The following is a 20,586-nucleotide window of genomic DNA, read 5'->3' as shown; positions in this document are numbered from 1 at the left end:
TATTTTGTTACTGTGGCCAGTCTGCCAGAACCGATATGTCACTAGTTGTGTATCTTAAGTGAGTCACCGTTATGCCTGCCAGGGATTACTAGCCTTTACTGATGCAGTCCTCCAGGTGTCACCGCACTTGCTACCTTGAGTGCGTCATAGCTCCTCGTCCTAATTTCGCAGCCAGTTTCACGTTTCTTGTTACGTGGCGTCTGCCAGAAGCGATACGACACTAGTTGTGTGTCATATGAGAGTCATAGTCACTCCTTTCAGAGTGTACTCCACCTGGTGACGAATCGTCGGTTACCTCAGAAGGGTAATAGATATTCCTGTCGGTTGACCACCCAAATTAAAATACATTGTAACTGTGGCCAGTCTGCCAGCATCGATATGTCGCAGGTTGTGTAATCTACGAAAGTCATCGTTCTATAACCAAGGGTTACTCGAAATTCCTGATTCAATATTCCTGGTGACGATCATTGGCTACCTTAAGAGAGTCATAGTTACCCATCCCAGTTGCTCACGCAGTGTCTCAGTTTTGTTACTGGTGCCAGACTGCCAGAACGGATTTGTCACCAGTTGTGAACCGTAAGAAAGTCATTGTTACTATTGCAAGGCGTTCTTCGAGTTATCTGAGTCAATACTCCAGGTATTGAGTCATTGGCCTATTACGAGAGTCATAGTTACTCGTCACAGTTGCTCACCCAGATTCATATATTTTGTTACTGTGGCCAGTCTGCCAGAACCGATATGTCACTAGTTGTGTATCTTAAGTGAGTCATCGTAATGCCTGCCATTGATTACTAGCCTTTACTGATGCAGTCCTCCAGGTGACGCTGCACTAGCTACCTTGAGTGCGTCATAGCTCCTCGTCCTAATTTCGCAGCCAGTTTCAAGTTTCTTGTTACTGTGGCCAGTCTGCCAGCACCGATATGTCACAGGTTGTGTAATCTACGAAAGTCATCGTTACTATAGCCAAGGGTTACTCGAGTTTCCTGACTCAATATTCCTGGTGACGATCATTGGCTACCTTAAGAGAGTCATAGTTACCCATCCCAGTTGCTCACGCAGTGTCTCAGTTTTGTTACTGGTGCCAGACTGCCAGAACGGATTTGTCACCAGTTGTGAACCGTAAGAAAGTCATTGTTACTATTGCAAGGCGTTCCTCGAGTTATCTGAGTCAATACTCCAGGTATTGAGTCATTGGCCTATTACGAGAGTCATAGTTACTCGTCACAGTTGCTCACCCAGATTCATATATTTTGTTACTGTGGCCAGTCTGCCAGAACCGATATGTCACTAGTTGTGTATCTTAAGTGAGTCACCGTTATGCCTGCCAGGGATTACTAGCCTTTACTGATGCAGTCCTCCAGGTGTCACCGCACTTGCTACCTTGAGTGCGTCATAGCTCCTCGTCCTAATTTCGCAGCCAGTTTCACGTTTCTTGTTACGTGGCGTCTGCCAGAAGCGATACGACACTAGTTGTGTGTCATATGAGAGTCATAGTCACTCCTTTCAGAGTGTACTCCACCTGGTGACGAATCGTCGGTTACCTCAGAAGGGTAATAGATATTCCTGTCGGTTGACCACCCAAATTAAAATACATTGTAACTGTGGCCAGTCTGCCAGCATCGATATGTCGCAGGTTGTGTAATCTACGAAAGTCATCGTTCTATAACCAAGGGTTACTCGAAATTCCTGATTCAATATTCCTGGTGACGATCATTGGCTACCTTAAGAGAGTCATAGTTACCCATCCCAGTTGCTCACGCTGTGTCTCATTTTTGTTACTGGTGCCAGACTGCCAGAACGGATTTGTCACCAGTTGTGAACCGTAAGAAAGTCATTGTTACTATTGCAAGGCGTTCCTCGAGTTATCTGAGTCAATACTCCAGGTATTGAGTCATTGGCCTATTACGAGAGTCATAGTTACTCGTCACAGTTGCTCACCCAGATTCATATATTTTGTTACTGTGGCCAGTCTGCCAGAACCGATATGTCACTAGTTGTGTATCTTAAGTGAGTCATCGTAATGCCTGCCATTGATTACTAGCCTTTACTGATGCAGTCCTCCAGGTGACGCTGCACTAGCTACCTTGAGTGCGTCATAGCTCCTCGTCCTAATTTCGCAGCCAGTTTCAAGTTTCTTGTTACTGTGGCCAGTCTGCCAGCACCGATATGTCACAGGTTGTGTAATCTACGAAAGTCATCGTTACTATAGCCAAGGGTTACTCGAGTTTCCTGACTCAATATTCCTGGTGACGATCATTGGCTACCTTAAGAGAGTCATAGTTACCCATCCCAGTTGCTCACGCAGTGTCTCAGTTTTGTTACTGGTGCCAGACTGCCAGAACGGATTTGTCACCAGTTGTGAACCGTAAGAAAGTCATTGTTACTATTGCAAGGCGTTCCTCGAGTTATCTGAGTCAATACTCCAGGTATTGAGTCATTGGCCTATTACGAGAGTCATAGTTACTCGTCACAGTTGCTCACCCAGATTCATATATTTTGTTACTGTGGCCAGTCTGCCAGAACCGATATGTCACTAGTTGTGTATCTTAAGTGAGTCACCGTTATGCCTGCCAGGGATTACTAGCCTTTACTGATGCAGTCCTCCAGGTGTCACCGCACTTGCTACCTTGAGTGCGTCATAGCTCCTCGTCCTAATTTCGCAGCCAGTTTCACGTTTCTTGTTACGTGGCGTCTGCCAGAAGCGATACGACACTAGTTGTGTGTCATATGAGAGTCATAGTCACTCCTTTCAGAGTGTACTCCACCTGGTGACGAATCGTCGGTTACCTCAGAAGGGTAATAGATATTCCTGTCGGTTGACCACCCAAATTAAAATACATTGTAACTGTGGCCAGTCTGCCAGCATCGATATGTCGCAGGTTGTGTAATCTACGAAAGTCATCGTTCTATAACCAAGGGTTACTCGAAATTCCTGATTCAATATTCCTGGTGACGATCATTGGCTACCTTAAGAGAGTCATAGTTACCCATCCCAGTTGCTCACGCTGTGTCTCATTTTTGTTACTGGTGCCAGACTGCCAGAACGGATTTGTCACCAGTTGTGAACCGTAAGAAAGTCATTGTTACTATTGCAAGGCGTTCCTCGAGTTATCTGAGTCAATACTCCAGGTATTGAGTCATTGGCCTATTACGAGAGTCATAGTTACTCGTCACAGTTGCTCACCCAGATTCATATATTTTGTTACTGTGGCCAGTCTGCCAGAACCGATATGACACTAGTTGTGTATCTTAAGTGAGTCATCGTAATGCCTGCCATTGATTACTAGCCTTTACTGATGCAGTCCTCCAGGTGACGCTGCACTAGCTACCTTGAGTGCGTCATAGCTCCTCGTCCTAATTTCGCAGCCAGTTTCAAGTTTCTTGTTACTGTGGCCAGTCTGCCAGCACCGATATGTCACAGGTTGTGTAATCTACGAAAGTCATCGTTACTATAGCCAAGGGTTACTCGAGTTTCCTGACTCAATATTCCTGGTGACGATCATTGGCTACCTTAAGAGAGTCATAGTTACCCATCCCAGTTGCTCACGCAGTGTCTCAGTTTTGTTACTGGTGCCAGACTGCCAGAACGGATTTGTCACCAGTTGTGAACCGTAAGAAAGTCATTGTTACTATTGCAAGGCGTTCCTCGAGTTATCTGAGTCAATACTCCAGGTATTGAGACATTGGCCTATTACGAGAGTCATAGTTACTCGTCACAGTTGCTCACCCAGATTCATATATTTTGTTACTGTGGCCAGTCTGCCAGAACCGATATGTCACTAGTTGTGTATCTTAAGTGAGTCATCGTAATGCCTGCCATTGATTACTAGCCTTTACTGATGCAGTCCTCCAGGTGACGCTGCACTAGCTACCTTGAGTGCGTCATAGCTCCTCGTCCTAATTTCGCAGCCAGTTTCAAGTTTCTTGTTACTGTGGCCAGTCTGCCAGCACCGATATGTCACAGGTTGTGTAATCTACGAAAGTCATCGTTACTATAGCCAAGGGTTACTCGAGTTTCCTGACTCAATATTCCTGGTGACGATCATTGGCTACCTTAAGAGAGTCATAGTTACCCATCCCAGTTGCTCACGCAGTGTCTCAGTTTTGTTACTGGTGCCAGACTGCCAGAACGGATTTGTCACCAGTTGTGAACCGTAAGAAAGTCATTGTTACTATTGCAAGGCGTTCCTCGAGTTATCTGAGTCAATACTCCAGGTATTGAGTCATTGGCCTATTACGAGAGTCATAGTTACTCGTCACAGTTGCTCACCCAGATTCATATATTTTGTTACTGTGGCCAGTCTGCCAGAACCGATATGTCACTAGTTGTGTATCTTAAGTGAGTCATCGTAATGCCTGCCATTGATTACTAGCCTTTACTGATGCAGTCCTCCAGGTGACGCTGCACTAGCTACCTTGAGTGCGTCATAGCTCCTCGTCCTAATTTCGCAGCCAGTTTCAAGTTTCTTGTTACTGTGGCCAGTCTGCCAGCACCGATATGTCACAGGTTGTGTAATCTACGAAAGTCATCGTTACTATAGCCAAGGGTTACTCGAGTTTCCTGACTCAATATTCCTGGTGACGATCATTGGCTACCTTAAGAGAGTCATAGTTACCCATCCCAGTTGCTCACGCAGTGTCTCAGTTTTGTTACTGGTGCCAGACTGCCAGAACGGATTTGTCACCAGTTGTGAACCGTAAGAAAGTCATTGTTACTATTGCAAGGCGTTCCTCGAGTTATCTGAGTCAATACTCCAGGTATTGAGTCATTGGCCTATTACGAGAGTCATAGTTACTCGTCACAGTTGCTCACCCAGATTCATATATTTTGTTACTGTGGCCAGTCTGCCAGAACCGATATGTCACTAGTTGTGTATCTTAAGTGAGTCACCGTTATGCCTGCCAGGGATTACTAGCCTTTACTGATGCAGTCCTCCAGGTGTCACCGCACTTGCTACCTTGAGTGCGTCATAGCTCCTCGTCCTAATTTCGCAGCCAGTTTCACGTTTCTTGTTACGTGGCGTCTGCCAGAAGCGATACGACACTAGTTGTGTGTCATATGAGAGTCATAGTCACTCCTTTCAGAGTGTACTCCACCTGGTGACGAATCGTCGGTTACCTCAGAAGGGTAATAGATATTCCTGTCGGTTGACCACCCAAATTAAAATACATTGTAACTGTGGCCAGTCTGCCAGCATCGATATGTCGCAGGTTGTGTAATCTACGAAAGTCATCGTTCTATAACCAAGGGTTACTCGAAATTCCTGATTCAATATTCCTGGTGACGATCATTGGCTACCTTAAGAGAGTCATAGTTACCCATCCCAGTTGCTCACGCTGTGTCTCATTTTTGTTACTGGTGCCAGACTGCCAGAACGGATTTGTCACCAGTTGTGAACCGTAAGAAAGTCATTGTTACTATTGCAAGGCGTTCCTCGAGTTATCTGAGTCAATACTCCAGGTATTGAGTCATTGGCCTATTACGAGAGTCATAGTTACTCGTCACAGTTGCTCACCCAGATTCATATATTTTGTTACTGTGGCCAGTCTGCCAGAACCGATATGACACTAGTTGTGTATCTTAAGTGAGTCATCGTAATGCCTGCCATTGATTACTAGCCTTTACTGATGCAGTCCTCCAGGTGACGCTGCACTAGCTACCTTGAGTGCGTCATAGCTCCTCGTCCTAATTTCGCAGCCAGTTTCAAGTTTCTTATTACTGTGGCCAGTCTGCCAGCACCGATATGTCACAGGTTGTGTAATCTACGAAAGTCATCGTTACTATAGCCAAGGGTTACTCGAGTTTCCTGACTCAATATTCCTGGTGACGATCATTGGCTACCTTAAGAGAGTCATAGTTACCCATCCCTGTTGCTCACGCAGTGTCTCAGTTTTGTTACTGGTGCCAGACTGCCAGAACGGATTTGTCACCAGTTGTGAACCGTAAGAAAGTCATTGTTACTATTGCAAGGCGTTCCTCGAGTTATCTGAGTCAATACTCCAGGTATTGAGTCATTGGCCTATTACGAGAGTCATAGTTACTCGTCACAGTTGCTCACCCAGATTCATATATTTTGTTACTGTGGCCAGTCTGCCAGAACCGATATGTCACTAGTTGTGTATCTTAAGTGAGTCACCGTTATGCCTGCCAGGGATTACTAGCCTTTACTGATGCAGTCCTCCAGGTGTCACCGCACTTGCTACCTTGAGTGCGTCATAGCTCCTCGTCCTAATTTCGCAGCCAGTTTCACGTTTCTTGTTACGTGGCGTCTGCCAGAAGCGATACGACACTAGTTGTGTGTCATATGAGAGTCATAGTCACTCCTTTCAGAGAGTACTCCACCTGGTGACGAATCGTCGGTTACCTCAGAAGGGTAATAGATATTCCTGTCGGTTGACCAGACAAATTAAAATACATTGTAATTGTGGCCAGTCTGCCAGCATCGATATGTCGCAGGTTGTGTAATTTACGAAAGTCATCGTTCTATAACCAAGGGTTACTCGAAATTCCTGATTCAATATTCCTGGTGACGATCATTGGCTACCTTAAGAGAGTCATAGTTACCCATCCCAGTTGCTCACGCTGTGTCTCATTTTTGTTACTGGTGCCAGACTGCCAGAACGGATTTGTCACCAGTTGTGAACCGTAAGAAAGTCATTGTTACTATTGCAAGGCGTTCCTCGAGTTATCTGAGTCAATACTCCAGGTATTGAGTCATTGGCCTATTACGAGAGTCATAGTTACTCGTCACAGTTGCTCACCCAGATTCATATATTTTGTTACTGTGGCCAGTCTGCCAGAACCGATATGACACTAGTTGTGTATCTTAAGTGAGTCATCGTAATGCCTGCCATTGATTACTAGCCTTTACTGATGCAGTCCTCCAGGTGACGCTGCACTAGCTACCTTGAGTGCGTCATAGCTCCTCGTCCTAATTTCGCAGCCAGTTTCAAGTTTCTTGTTACTGTGGCCAGTCTGCCAGCACCGATATGTCACAGGTTGTGTAATCTACGAAAGTCATCGTTACTATAGCCAAGGGTTACTCGAGTTTCCTGACTCAATATTCCTGGTGACGATCATTGGCTACCTTAAGAGAGTCATAGTTACCCATCCCAGTTGCTCACGCAGTGTCTCAGTTTTGTTACTGGTGCCAGACTGCCAGAACGGATTTGTCACCAGTTGTGAACCGTAAGAAAGTCATTGTTACTATTGCAAGGCGTTCCTCGAGTTATCTGAGTCAATACTCCAGGTATTGAGACATTGGCCTATTACGAGAGTCATAGTTACTCGTCACAGTTGCTCACCCAGATTCATATATTTTGTTACTGTGGCCAGTCTGCCAGAACCGATATGTCACTAGTTGTGTATCTTAAGTGAGTCATCGTAATGCCTGCCATTGATTACTAGCCTTTACTGATGCAGTCCTCCAGGTGACGCTGCACTAGCTACCTTGAGTGCGTCATAGCTCCTCGTCCTAATTTCGCAGCCAGTTTCAAGTTTCTTGTTACTGTGGCCAGTCTGCCAGCACCGATATGTCACAGGTTGTGTAATCTACGAAAGTCATCGTTACTATAGCCAAGGGTTACTCGAGTTTCCTGACTCAATATTCCTGGTGACGATCATTGGCTACCTTAAGAGAGTCATAGTTACCCATCCCAGTTGCTCACGCAGTGTCTCAGTTTTGTTACTGGTGCCAGACTGCCAGAACGGATTTGTCACCAGTTGTGAACCGTAAGAAAGTCATTGTTACTATTGCAAGGCGTTCCTCGAGTTATCTGAGTCAATACTCCAGGTATTGAGTCATTGGCCTATTACGAGAGTCATAGTTACTCGTCACAGTTGCTCACCCAGATTCATATATTTTGTTACTGTGGCCAGTCTGCCAGAACCGATATGTCACTAGTTGTGTATCTTAAGTGAGTCACCGTTATGCCTGCCAGGGATTACTAGCCTTTACTGATGCAGTCCTCCAGGTGTCACCGCACTTGCTACCTTGAGTGCGTCATAGCTCCTCGTCCTAATTTCGCAGCCAGTTTCACGTTTCTTGTTACGTGGCGTCTGCCAGAAGCGATACGACACTAGTTGTGTGTCATATGAGAGTCATAGTCACTCCTTTCAGAGTGTACTCCACCTGGTGACGAATCGTCGGTTACCTCAGAAGGGTAATAGATATTCCTGTCGGTTGACCACCCAAATTAAAATACATTGTAACTGTGGCCAGTCTGCCAGCATCGATATGTCGCAGGTTGTGTAATCTACGAAAGTCATCGTTCTATAACCAAGGGTTACTCGAAATTCCTGATTCAATATTCCTGGTGACGATCATTGGCTACCTTAAGAGAGTCATAGTTACCCATCCCAGTTGCCCACGCTGTGTCTCATGTTTGTTACTGGTGCCAGACTGCCAGAACGGATTTGTCACCAGTTGTGAACCGTAAGAAAGTCATTGTTACTATTGCAAGGCGTTCCTCGAGTTATCTGAGTCAATACTCCAGGTATTGAGTCATTGGCCTATTACGAGAGTCATAGTTACTCGTCACAGTTGCTCACCCAGATTCATATATTTTGTTACTGTGGCCAGTCTGCCAGAACCGATATGACTCTAGTTGTGTATCTTAAGTGAGTCATCGTAATGCCTGCCATTGATTACTAGCCTTTACTGATGCAGTCCTCCAGGTGACGCTGCACTAGCTACCTTGAGTGCGTCATAGCTCCTCGTCCTAATTTCGCAGCCAGTTTCAAGTTTCTTGTTACTGTGGCCAGTCTGCCAGCACCGATATGTCACAGGTTGTGTAATCTACGAAAGTCATCGTTACTATAGCCAAGGGTTACTCGAGTTTCCTGACTCAATATTCCTGGTGACGATCATTGGCTACCTTAAGAGAGTCATAGTTACCCATCCCTGTTGCTCACGCAGTGTCTCAGTTTTGTTACTGGTGCCAGACTGCCAGAACGGATTTGTCACCAGTTGTGAACCGTAAGAAAGTCATTGTTACTATTGCAAGGCGTTCCTCGAGTTATCTGAGTCAATACTCCAGGTATTGAGTCATTGGCCTATTACGAGAGTCATAGTTACTCGTCACAGTTGCTCACCCAGATACATATATTTTGTTACTGTGGCCAGTCTGCCAGAACCGATATGTCACTAGTTGTGTATCTTAAGTGAGTCACCGTAATGCCTGCCATTGATTACTAGCCTTTACTGATGCAGTCCTCCAGGTGACGCTGCACTAGCTACCTTGAGTGCGTCATAGCTCCTCGTCCTAATTTCGCAGCCAGTTTCAAGTTTCTTGTTACTGTGGCCAGTCTGCCAGCACCGATATGTCACAGGTTGTGTAATCTACGAAAGTCATCGTTACTATAGACAAGGGTTACTCGAGTTTCCTGACTCAATATTCCTGGTGACGATCATTGGCTACCTTAAGAGAGTCATAGTTACCCATCCCAGTTGCTCACGCAGTGTCTCAGTTTTGTTACTGGTGCCAGACTGCCAGAACGGATTTGTCACCAGTTGTGAACCGTAAGAAAGTCATTGTTACTATTGCAAGGCGTTCTTCGAGTTATCTGAGTCAATACTCCAGGTATTGAGTCATTGGCCTATTACGAGAGTCATAGTTACTCGTCACAGTTGCTCACCCAGATTCATATATTTTGTTACTGTGGCCAGTCTGCCAGAACCGATATGTCACTAGTTGTGTATCTTAAGTGAGTCATCGTAATGCCTGCCATTGATTACTAGCCTTTACTGATGCAGTCCTCCAGGTGACGCTGCACTAGCTACCTTGAGTGCGTCATAGCTCCTCGTCCTAATTTCGCAGCTTGTTTCAAGTTTCTTGTTACTGTGGCCAGTCTGCCAGCACCGATATGTCACAGGTTGTGTAATCTACGAAAGTCATCGTTACTATAGCCAAGGGTTACTCGAGTTTCCTGACTCAATATTCCTGGTGACGATCATTGGCTACCTTAAGAGAGTCATAGTTACCCATCCCAGTTGCTCACGCAGTGTCTCAGTTTTGTTACTGGTGCCAGACAGCCAGAACGGATTTGTCACCAGTTGTGAACCGTAAGAAAGTCATTGTTACTATTGCAAGGCGTTCCTCGAGTTATCTGAGTCAATACTCCAGGTATTGAGTCATTGGCCTATTACGAGAGTCATAGTTACTCGTCACAGTTGCTCACCCAGATTCATATATTTTGTTACTGTGGCCAGTCTGCCAGAACCGATATGTCACTAGTTGTGTATCTTAAGTGAGTCACCGTTATGCCTGCCAGGGATTACTAGCCTTTACTGATGCAGTCCTCCAGGTGTCACCGCACTTGCTACCTTGAGTGCGTCATAGCTCCTCGTCCTAATTTCGCAGCCAGTTTCACGTTTCTTGTTACGTGGCGTCTGCCAGAAGCGATACGACACTAGTTGTGTGTCATATGAGAGTCATAGTCACTCCTTTCAGAGTGTACTCCACCTGGTGACGAATGGTCGGTTACCTCAGAAGGGTAATAGATATTCCTGTCGGTTGACCACCCAAATTAAAATACATTGTAACTGTGGCCAGTCTGCCAGCATCGATATGTCACAGGTTGTGTAATCTACGAAAGTCATCGTTCTATAACCAAGGGTTACTCGAAATTCCTGATTCAATATTCCTGGTGACGATCATTGGCTACCTTAAGAGAGTCATAGTTACCCATCCCAGTTGCTCACGCTGTGTCTCATTTTTGTTACTGGTGCCAGACTGCCAGAACGGATTTGTCACCAGTTGTGAACCGTAAGAAAGTCATTGTTACTATTGCAAGGCGTTCCTCGAGTTATCTGAGTCAATACTCCAGGTATTGAGTCATTGGCCTATTACGAGAGTCATAGTTACTCGTCACAGTTGCTCACCCAGATTCATATATTTTGTTACTGTGGACAGTCTGCCAGAACCGATATGACACTAGTTGTGTATCTTAAGTGAGTAATCGTAATGCCAGCCAGGGATTACTAGCCTTTACTGATGCAGTCCTCCAGGTGACGCTGCACTAGCTACCTTGAGTGCGTCATAGCTCCTCGTCCTAATTTCGCAGCCAGTTTCAAGTTTCTTGTTACTATGGCCAGTCTGCCAGCACCGATATGTCACAGGTTGTGTAATCTACGAAAGTCATCGTTACTATAGCCAAGGGTTACTCGAGTTTCCTGACTCAATATTCCTGGTGACGATCATTGGCTACCTTAAGAGAGTCATAGTTACCCATCCCAGTTGCTCACTCAGTGTCTCATTTTTGTTACTGGTGCCAGACTGCCAGAACGGATTTGTCACCAGTTGTGAACCGTAAGAAAGTCATTGTTACTATTGCAAGGCGTTCCTCGAGTTATCTGAGTCAATACTCCAGGTATTGAGTCATTGGCCTATTACGAGTGTCATAGCTACTCGTCGCAGTTGCTCACCCAGATTCATATATTTTGTTACTGTGGCCAGTCTGCCAGAACCGATATGTCACTAGTTGTGTATCTTAAGTGAGTCACCGTTATGCCTGCCAGGGATTACTAGCCTTTACTGATGCAGTCCTCCAGGTGTCACCGCACTTGCTACCTTGAGTGCGTCATAGCTCCTCGTCCTAATTTCGCAGCCAGTTTCACGTTTCTTGTTACGTGGCGTCTGCCAGAAGCGATACGACACTAGTTGTGTGTCATATGAGAGTCATAGTCACTCCTTTCAGAGTGTACTCCACCTGGTGACGAATCGTCGGTTACCTCAGAAGGGTAATAGATATTCCTGTCGGTTGACCACCCAAATTAAAATACATTGTAACTGTGGCCAGTCTGCCAGCATCGATATGTCGCAGGTTGTGTAATTTACGAAAGTCATCGTTACTATAGCCAAGGGTTACTCGAGTTTCCTGACTCAATATTCCTGGTGACGATCATTGGCTACCTTAAGAGAGTCATAGTTACCCATCCCAGTTGCTCACGCAGTGTCTCAGTTTTGTTACTGGTGCCAGACTGCCAGAACGGATTTGTCACCAGTTGTGAACCGTAAGAAAGTCATTGTTACTATTGCAAGGCGTTCTTCGAGTTATCTGAGTCAATACTCCAGGTATTGAGTCATTGGCCTATTACGAGAGTCATAGTTACTCGTCACAGTTGCTCACCCAGATTCATATATTTTGTTACTGTGGCCAGTCTGCCAGAACCGATATGTCACTAGTTGTGTATCTTAAGTGAGTCATCGTAATGCCTGCCATTGATTACTAGCCTTTACTGATGCAGTCCTCCAGGTGACGCTGCACTAGCTACCTTGAGTGCGTCATAGCTCCTCGTCCTAATTTCGCAGCCAGTTTCAAGTTTCTTGTTACTGTGGCCAGTCTGCCAGCACCGATATGTCACAGGTTGTGTAATCTACGAAAGTCATCGTTACTATAGCCAAGGGTTACTCGAGTTTCCTGACTCAATATTCCTGGTGACGATCATTGGCTACCTTAAGAGAGTCATAGTTACCCATCCCAGTTGCTCACGCAGTGTCTCAGTTTTGTTACTGGTGCCAGACTGCCAGAACGGATTTGTCACCAGTTGTGAACCGTAAGAAAGTCATTGTTACTATTGCAAGGCGTTCCTCGAGTTATCTGAGTCAATACTCCAGGTATTGAGTCATTGGCCTATTACGAGAGTCATAGTTACTCGTCACAGTTGCTCACCCAGATTCATATATTTTGTTACTGTGGCCAGTCTGCCAGAACCGATATGACACTAGTTGTGTATCTTAAGTGAGTCATCGTAATGCCTGCCATTGATTACTAGCCTTTACTGATGCAGTCCTCCAGGTGACGCTGCACTAGCTACCTTGAGTGCGTCATAGCTCCTCGTCCTAATTTCGCAGCCAGTTTCAAGTTTCTTATTACTGTGGCCAGTCTGCCAGCACCGATATGTCACAGGTTGTGTAATCTACGAAAGTCATCGTTACTATAGCCAAGGGTTACTCGAGTTTCCTGACTCAATATTCCTGGTGACGATCATTGGCTACCTTAAGAGAGTCATAGTTACCCATCCCTGTTGCTCACGCAGTGTCTCAGTTTTGTTACTGGTGCCAGACTGCCAGAACGGATTTGTCACCAGTTGTGAACCGTAAGAAAGTCATTGTTACTATTGCAAGGCGTTCCTCGAGTTATCTGAGTCAATACTCCAGGTATTGAGTCATTGGCCTATTACGAGAGTCATAGTTACTCGTCACAGTTGCTCACCCAGATTCATATATTTTGTTACTGTGGCCAGTCTGCCAGAACCGATATGTCACTAGTTGTGTATCTTAAGTGAGTCACCGTTATGCCTGCCAGGGATTACTAGCCTTTACTGATGCAGTCCTCCAGGTGTCACCGCACTTGCTACCTTGAGTGCGTCATAGCTCCTCGTCCTAATTTCGCAGCCAGTTTCACGTTTCTTGTTACGTGGCGTCTGCCAGAAGCGATACGACACTAGTTGTGTGTCATATGAGAGTCATAGTCACTCCTTTCAGAGAGTACTCCACCTGGTGACGAATCGTCGGTTACCTCAGAAGGGTAATAGATATTCCTGTCGGTTGACCAGACAAATTAAAATACATTGTAATTGTGGCCAGTCTGCCAGCATCGATATGTCGCAGGTTGTGTAATTTACGAAAGTCATCGTTCTATAACCAAGGGTTACTCGAAATTCCTGATTCAATATTCCTGGTGACGATCATTGGCTACCTTAAGAGAGTCATAGTTACCCATCCCAGTTGCTCACGCTGTGTCTCATTTTTGTTACTGGTGCCAGACTGCCAGAACGGATTTGTCACCAGTTGTGAACCGTAAGAAAGTCATTGTTACTATTGCAAGGCGTTCCTCGAGTTATCTGAGTCAATACTCCAGGTATTGAGTCATTGGCCTATTACGAGAGTCATAGTTACTCGTCACAGTTGCTCACCCAGATTCATATATTTTGTTACTGTGGCCAGTCTGCCAGAACCGATATGACACTAGTTGTGTATCTTAAGTGAGTCATCGTAATGCCTGCCATTGATTACTAGCCTTTACTGATGCAGTCCTCCAGGTGACGCTGCACTAGCTACCTTGAGTGCGTCATAGCTCCTCGTCCTAATTTCGCAGCCAGTTTCAAGTTTCTTGTTACTGTGGCCAGTCTGCCAGCACCGATATGTCACAGGTTGTGTAATCTACGAAAGTCATCGTTACTATAGCCAAGGGTTACTCGAGTTTCCTGACTCAATATTCCTGGTGACGATCATTGGCTACCTTAAGAGAGTCATAGTTACCCATCCCAGTTGCTCACGCAGTGTCTCAGTTTTGTTACTGGTGCCAGACTGCCAGAACGGATTTGTCACCAGTTGTGAACCGTAAGAAAGTCATTGTTACTATTGCAAGGCGTTCCTCGAGTTATCTGAGTCAATACTCCAGGTATTGAGACATTGGCCTATTACGAGAGTCATAGTTACTCGTCACAGTTGCTCACCCAGATTCATATATTTTGTTACTGTGGCCAGTCTGCCAGAACCGATATGTCACTAGTTGTGTATCTTAAGTGAGTCATCGTAATGCCTGCCATTGATTACTAGCCTTTACTGATGCAGTCCTCCAGGTGACGCTGCACTAGCTACCTTGAGTGCGTCATAGCTCCTCGTCCTAATTTCGCAGCCAGTTTCAAGTTTCTTGTTACTGTGGCCAGTCTGCCAGCACCGATATGTCACAGGTTGTGTAATCTACGAAAGTCATCGTTACTATAGCCAAGGGTTACTCGAGTTTCCTGACTCAATATTCCTGGTGACGATCATTGGCTACCTTAAGAGAGTCATAGTTACCCATCCCAGTTGCTCACGCAGTGTCTCAGTTTTGTTACTGGTGCCAGACTGCCAGAACGGATTTGTCACCAGTTGTGAACCGTAAGAAAGTCATTGTTACTATTGCAAGGCGTTCCTCGAGTTATCTGAGTCAATACTCCAGGTATTGAGTCATTGGCCTATTACGAGAGTCATAGTTACTCGTCACAGTTGCTCACCCAGATTCATATATTTTGTTACTGTGGCCAGTCTGCCAGAACCGATATGTCACTAGTTGTGTATCTTAAGTGAGTCACCGTTATGCCTGCCAGGGATTACTAGCCTTTACTGATGCAGTCCTCCAGGTGTCACCGCACTTGCTACCTTGAGTGCGTCATAGCTCCTCGTCCTAATTTCGCAGCCAGTTTCACGTTTCTTGTTACGTGGCGTCTGCCAGAAGCGATACGACACTAGTTGTGTGTCATATGAGAGTCATAGTCACTCCTTTCAGAGTGTACTCCACCTGGTGACGAATCGTCGGTTACCTCAGAAGGGTAATAGATATTCCTGTCGGTTGACCACCCAAATTAAAATACATTGTAACTGTGGCCAGTCTGCCAGCATCGATATGTCGCAGGTTGTGTAATCTACGAAAGTCATCGTTCTATAACCAAGGGTTACTCGAAATTCCTGATTCAATATTCCTGGTGACGATCATTGGCTACCTTAAGAGAGTCATAGTTACCCATCCCAGTTGCCCACGCTGTGTCTCATGTTTGTTACTGGTGCCAGACTGCCAGAACGGATTTGTCACCAGTTGTGAACCGTAAGAAAGTCATTGTTACTATTGCAAGGCGTTCCTCGAGTTATCTGAGTCAATACTCCAGGTATTGAGTCATTGGCCTATTACGAGAGTCATAGTTACTCGTCACAGTTGCTCACCCAGATTCATATATTTTGTTACTGTGGCCAGTCTGCCAGAACCGATATGTCACTAGTTGTGTATCTTAAGTGAGTCACCGTTATGCCTGCCAGGGATTACTAGCCTTTACTGATGCAGTCCTCCAGGTGTCACCGCACTTGCTACCTTGAGTGCGTCATAGCTCCTCGTCCTAATTTCGCAGCCAGTTTCACGTTTCTTGTTACGTGGCGTCTGCCAGAAGCGATACGACACTAGTTGTGTGTCATATGAGAGTCATAGTCACTCCTTTCAGAGAGTACTCCACCTGGTGACGAATCGTCGGTTACCTCAGAAGGGTAATAGATATTCCTGTCGGTTGACCAGACAAATTAAAATACATTGTAATTGTGGCCAGTCTGCCAGCATCGATATGTCGCAGGTTGTGTAATTTACGAAAGTCATCGTTCTATAACCAAGGGTTACTCGAAATTCCTGATTCAATATTCCTGGTGACGATCATTGGCTACCTTAAGAGAGTCATAGTTACCCATCCCAGTTGCTCACGCTGTGTCTCATTTTTGTTACTGGTGCCAGACTGCCAGAACGGATTTGTCACCAGTTGTGAACCGTAAGAAAGTCATTGTTACTATTGCAAGGCGTTCCTCGAGTTATCTGAGTCAATACTCCAGGTATTGAGTCATTGGCCTATTACGAGAGTCATAGTTACTCGTCACAGTTGCTCACCCAGATTCATATATTTTGTTACTGTGGCCAGTCTGCCAGAACCGATATGACACTAGTTGTGTATCTTAAGTGAGTCATCGTAATGCCTGCCATTGATTACTAGCCTTTACTGATGCAGTCCTCCAGGTGACGCTGCACTAGCTACCTTGAGTGCGTCATAGCTCCTCGTCCTAATTTCGCAGCCAGTTTCAAGTTTCTTGTTACTGTGGCCAGTCTGCCAGCACCGATATGTCACAGGTTGTGTAATCTACGAAAGTCATCGTTACTATAGCCAAGGGTTACTCGAGTTTCCTGACTCAATATTCCTGGTGACGATCATTGGCTACCTTAAGAGAGTCATAGTTACCCATCCCAGTTGCTCACGCAGTGTCTCAGTTTTGTTACTGGTGCCAGACTGCCAGAACGGATTTGTCACCAGTTGTGAACCGTAAGAAAGTCATTGTTACTATTGCAAGGCGTTCCTCGAGTTATCTGAGTCAATACTCCAGGTATTGAGACATTGGCCTATTACGAGAGTCATAGTTACTCGTCACAGTTGCTCACCCAGATTCATATATTTTGTTACTGTGGCCAGTCTGCCAGAACCGATATGTCACTAGTTGTGTATCTTAAGTGAGTCATCGTAATGCCTGCCATTGATTACTAGCCTTTACTGATGCAGTCCTCCAGGTGACGCTGCACTAGCTACCTTGAGTGCGTCATAGCTCCTCGTCCTAATTTCGCAGCCAGTTTCAAGTTTCTTGTTACTGTGGCCAGTCTGCCAGCACCGATATGTCACAGGTTGTGTAATCTACGAAAGTCATCGTTACTATAGCCAAGGGTTACTCGAGTTACCTGACTCAATATTCCTGGTGACGATCATTGGCTACCTTAAGAGAGTCATAGTTACCCATCCCAGTTGCTCACGCAGTGTCTCAGTTTTGTTACTGGTGCCAGACTGCCAGAACGGATTTGTCACCAGTTGTGAACCGTAAGAAAGTCATTGTTACTATTGCAAGGCGTTCCTCGAGTTATCTGAGTCAATACTCCAGGTATTGAGTCATTGGCCTATTACGAGAGTCATAGTTACTCGTCACAGTTGCTCACCCAGATTCATATATTTTGTTACTGTGGCCAGTCTGCCAGAACCGATATGTCACTAGTTGTGTATCTTAAGTGAGTCACCGTTATGCCTGCCAGGGATTACTAGCCTTTACTGATGCAGTCCTCCAGGTGTCACCGCACTTGCTACCTTGAGTGCGTCATAGCTCCTCGTCCTAATTTCGCAGCCAGTTTCACGTTTCTTGTTACGTGGCGTCTGCCAGAAGCGATACGACACTAGTTGTGTGTCATATGAGAGTCATAGTCACTCCTTTCAGAGTGTACTCCACCTGGTGACGAATCGTCGGTTACCTCAGAAGGGTAATAGATATTCCTGTCGGTTGACCACCCAAATTAAAATACATTGTAACTGTGGCCAGTCTGCCAGCATCGATATGTCGCAGGTTGTGTAATCTACGAAAGTCATCGTTCTATAACCAAGGGTTACTCGAAATTCCTGATTCAATATTCCTGTTGACGATCATTGGCTACCTTAAGAGAGTCATAGTTACCCATCCCAGTTGCCCACGCTGTGTCTCATGTTTGTTACTGGTGCCAGACTGCCAGAACGGATTTGTCACCAGTTGTGAACCGTAAGAAAGTCATTGTTACTATTGCAAGGCGTTCCTCGAGTTATCTGAGTCAATACTCCAGGTATTGAGTCATTGGCCTATTACGAGAGTCATAGTTACTCGTCACAGTTGCTCACCCAGATTCATATATTTTGTTACTGTGGCCAGTCTGCCAGAACCGATATGACTCTAGTTGTGTATCTTAAGTGAGTCATCGTAATGCCTGCCATTGATTACTAGCCTTTACTGATGCAGTCCTCCAGGTGACGCTGCACTAGCTACCTTGAGTGCGTCATAGCTCCTCGTCCTAATTTCGCAGCCAGTTTCAAGTTTCTTGTTACTGTGGCCAGTCTGCCAGCACCGATATGTCACAGGTTGTGTAATCTACGAAAGTCATCGTTACTATAGCCAAGGGTTACTCGAGTTTCCTGACTCAATATTCCTGGTGACGATCATTGGCTACCTTAAGAGAGTCATAGTTACCCATCCCTGTTGCTCACGCAGTGTCTCAGTTTTGTTACTGGTGCCAGACTGCCAGAACGGATTTGTCACCAGTTGTGAACCGTAAGAAAGTCATTGTTACTATTGCAAGGCGTTCCTCGAGTTATCTGAGTCAATACTCCAGGTATTGAGTCATTGGCCTATTACGAGAGTCATAGTTACTCGTCACAGTTGCTCACCCAGATTCATATATTTTGTTACTGTGGCCAGTCTGCCAGAACCGATATGTCACTAGTTGTGTATCTTAAGTGAGTCACCGTAATGCCTGCCATTGATTACTAGCCTTTACTGATGCAGTCCTCCAGGTGACGCTGCACTAGCTACCTTGAGTGCGTCATAGCTCCTCGTCCTAATTTCGCAGCCAGTTTCAAGTTTCTTGTTACTGTGGCCAGTCTGCCAGCACCGATATGTCACAGGTTGTGTAATCTACGAAAGTCATCGTTACTATAGACAAGGGTTACTCGAGTTTCCTGACTCAATATTCCTGGTGACGATCATTGGCTACCTTAAGAGAGTCATAGTTACCCATCCCAGTTGCTCACGCAGTGTCTCAGTTTTGTTACTGGTGCCAGACTGCCAGAACGGATTTGTCACCAGTTGTGAACCGTAAGAAAGTCATTGTTACTATTGCAAGGCGTTCCTCGAGTTATCTGAGTCAATACTCCAGGTATTGAGTCATTGGCCTATTACGAGAGTCATAGTTACTCGTCACAGTTGCTCACCCAGATTCATATATTTTGTTACTGTGGCCAGTCTGCCAGAACCGATATGTCACTAGTTGTGTATCTTAAGTGAGTCATCGTAATGCCTGCCATTGATTACTAGCCTTTACTGATGCAGTCCTCCAGGTGACGCTGCACTAGCTACCTTGAGTGCGTCATAGCTCCTCGTCCTAATTTCGCAGCCAGTTTCAAGTTTCTTGTTACTGTGGCCAGTCTGCCAGCACCGATATGTCACAGGTTGTGTAATCTACGAAAGTCATCGTTACTATAGCCAAGGGTTACTCGAGTTTCCAGACTCAATATTCCTGGTGACGATCATTGGCTACCTTAAGAGAGTCATAGTTACCCATCCCTGTTGCTCACGCAGTGTCTCAGTTTTGTTACTGGTGCCAGACTGCCAGAACGGATTTGTCACCAGTTGTGAACCGTAAGAAAGTCATTGTTACTATTGCAAGGCGTTCCTCGAGTTATCTGAGTCAATACTCCAGGTATTGAGTCATTGGCCTATTACGAGAGTCATAGTTACTCGTCACAGTTGCTCACCCAGATTCATATATTTTGTTACTGTGGCCAGTCTGCCAGAACCGATATGTCACTAGTTGTGTATCTTAAGTGAGTCATCGTAATGCCTGCCATTGATTACTAGCCTTTACTGATGCAGTCCTCCAGGTGACGCTGCACTAGCTACCTTGAGTGCGTCATAGCTCCTCGTCCTAATTTCGCAGCCAGTTTCAAGTTTCTTGTTACTGTGGCCAGTCTGCCAGCACCGATATGTCACAGGTTGTGTAATCTACGAAAGTCATCGTTACTATAGCCAAGGGTTACTCGAGTTTCCTGACTCAATATTCCTGGTGACGATCATTGGCTACCTTAAGAGAGTCATAGTTACCCATCCCTGTTGCTCACGCAGTGTCTCAGTTTTGTTACTGGTGCCAGACTGCCAGAACGGATTTGTCACCAGTTGTGAACCGTAAGAAAGTCATTGTTACTATTGCAAGGCGTTCCTCGAGTTATCTGAGTCAATACTCCAGGTATTGAGTCATTGGCCTATTACGAGCGTCATAGTTACTCGTCACAGTTGCTCACCCAGATTCATATATTTTGTTACTGTGGCCAGTCTGCCAGAACCGATATGTCACTAGTTGTGTATCTTAAGTGAGTCATCGTAATGCCTGCCATTGATTACTAGCCTTTACTGATGCAGTCCTCCAGGTGACGCTGCACTAGCTACCTTGAGTGCGTCATAGCTCCTCGTCCTAATTTCGCAGCCAGTTTCAAGTTTCTTGTTACTGTGGCCAGT

Source organism: Schistocerca gregaria, chromosome 9 (assembly GCF_023897955.1).
Source record: "Schistocerca gregaria isolate iqSchGreg1 chromosome 9, iqSchGreg1.2, whole genome shotgun sequence".
Lineage (NCBI taxonomy): Eukaryota > Metazoa > Arthropoda > Insecta > Orthoptera > Acrididae > Schistocerca > Schistocerca gregaria.
Note: the sequence above shows the minus strand (reverse complement) of the source record.